A 2,695-nucleotide genomic window follows, 5' to 3' on the forward strand; every position below is an offset into this window, starting at 1 on the left:
TGGCTGATAGCGCAGATACGGTGATGCGTTGCTTCGAGACTGGAGTGGTCCGGAAGGCAAGGCAGTGTGTATCTATGAAAAGTCCATCAGAATCGGGGGTAGAGAACTGGGCAGCGCATTTCCTGATCTACAGCGAACTGGAGAATGTTTTTCGGAAACGTGACATGGTCATTTCCCGGTCCCGGTGGACGACCCTCCTCCCCCCCCCCCCTCCACTCCTATCTTTCACGGGAAGAACGCAGTAGGAACGCAGGTAAAAGGATACGAAAAGTTTTGTAGCCATGCCATACCCATACCCAAGTAGTGCAGTGCAACGAAAATATTGAAATTAAATTGCAATTTGATTCATAAATACAATTGTAATTTTTTTATCATTAAAGTGCAATAATTTCATATCATTTCGTCGATTTATACCGATTTTAAACAATCAACAAAATGTCGAGCTTCATGTGTCAGAAAGATAGGCAGTATGCAATGCAATGACAAATTTCAATTTTACTGCAAAAAGTTTCAATAATTGGGGTCCCTTCAAATAGGAGGTAGGCAACATACGCAACACACAGTGGAATTGCATACCCTTGATACCACTTCAAACCTCCAATAGTCATCCCTCCCTGAAGCGCACTTACCATGACCTGTGGAGCTACGCCAAAGGTAAGGGTAGGGCCGGATTAAGGGGCTGGCCACATGGGCCGCGGCCCATGGCGACAAGTTTTGCAATTTTTTTAAATGTAGGTATAAAAAAAATCGGATTCAGAAAAAAAATTACAAACGAGATAAGGCAACAAAATCTCTCATTTTAATTCATATTTTGTCGTCTTTCGGTGATACAAGAGGCAGCGCGGCGCGGTGCAGAGAGCAATGATGACAAGGACTTGAGATAAAAAGAAGCCCTCGGCGCGGCGGTCGGCATGTAACACACCTAGTAGCGCCTACAAAACTGCGTTAATACTTCACGCATTGCGTCGAACACAATGCGGTCAGCAGCGGTCGGCATGAAACGCATAGCGCCTACAAGACTGCATGAATACTTCACGCATTGCGCCAAACACAGTGCAGTCAGCGCGGCGCGGATGCGGAAGTTGAAATTATTAACCCCCATTAATGTTTGTTCTTTCACAATATTTTCGTTCATTTCTTTTAATGCAAGGCATTGTCCACACAGAGATAGGTTTACGGAACTTAATTTTTGCGCGAAGTTTCGTGAACTTTATTTGTTAGTAGTGTTGATAGGGCTTTCGCAAAAAAAGTGTCCGACACGAGTAAACGCGTCTTATGCACCCCTTTCCCTCCGGCTTGTTCACTTGATGACGTGTTTTTTATTGACGTCTCAAAACGACTGAGCGAAGGAGGCGGCACAATACAGGCGGCCCATGGGCGGCAAGTAGGTAAATCCGGCTCTAGGTAAGGGGACAATTTTTTAGTCACAATTAGGGGCCGTTCAAGTAATACGTAACGTACTTAGGGAGAGGGGGATTTGAGCAAGCGTTACGGTGCGTTACAAGAGGGGGAGAGGGGTCAAGCCCAGCAGCTCACGTGACAAATCCAAGGCGGAGGGAGGGGGGAGTGAAAAGAGCGTGCAAAAAATTCTTAAAAAATTGAAAATCCCACCTTTACCACCCCCAATTTTCCGATTTTTTTTCAAAATTGGAGGGAGTGAGGGGTCAGGCCAGCGATACGCAATTCAAAGAGGGGGGGGGGGGGTGTAGGGTTGTGTCGGGTGCGTTACAAGGGGAGAGGGGGGTAGAAAAATCGGAAAAAGTGGGTTACGTAATACTTATTAAACGGCCGTTTATCCCAATGTGTCGAAGGAAAGAAAAAAAAAATGACCAAAGAAAATTACAAAAATTTATTAAATATTTAGCGATGTACCCTAAACGCGATGGTCAATTATTTCAGATCTCGTGTTCTGGTCGTGACACGGATGTGAATTAACTTAATCTTTTTTTTATTATGAGCGTAAAAATATGTAACAGAATAATGTTACTTCGTATGCACTCATCTACTTAGTGAAGCAGAAGTTTATGAATAAAAATAAAACAGACCTATCTTAATCTGATCCGCCTTTCAGTAAGTGATGGTAAAAGGAAAAATGAAGGAAAAGTGCGCGTATTTGGAATTTCCCGGTTCATCCAGCATTGATAAAATCGAGAAGACAACATCACAATATTAATTATCCCAAAGGGACATCAATCATCCATCTTCTTCCTCAAAATTAATCGCAGATATTGGCCTTTTGAAATTAATCAATTTGACTTACATGAACGCAGATTTAATTTTTCCGTTTTTCCCCCGACTAAAGTAGAATCAAATTAAAATTGGAATAATTGTTAAGTGTCCGCGGGGTAATTTTTTACTAAAAATTAAGACTCATTTTTTGGTTGCCCTGCAAGGCTCGGTAGCGTTCGCGGTGTTCGCGGCGCGGTTCTGAAATCATCATTGGAAGAATTTCATGCAGAGAGTACAGAAGGTTTAGAGGCCCGACCTGATTGAAAACCTGAAACAAAAGTTTGCCATAAAAGCAAGAAGTTGCATACGTTGAGTCTAGAGCGCGCTAGCATCTGCGACTTATTTTTAGTAGATCTACAATATCTAGCCAATGAACGAGCTGCAGATGCTAGCGCGCTCTCGCGTCAACGTACGCAACTTCTTCAACTTCTGTTTCAGTTTTCCACAGTTTTCCATCATTGAGTTG

Source organism: Bemisia tabaci, chromosome 10 (genome assembly GCF_918797505.1).
Source record: "Bemisia tabaci chromosome 10, PGI_BMITA_v3".
In the NCBI taxonomy this organism is placed as follows: domain Eukaryota; kingdom Metazoa; phylum Arthropoda; class Insecta; order Hemiptera; family Aleyrodidae; genus Bemisia; species Bemisia tabaci.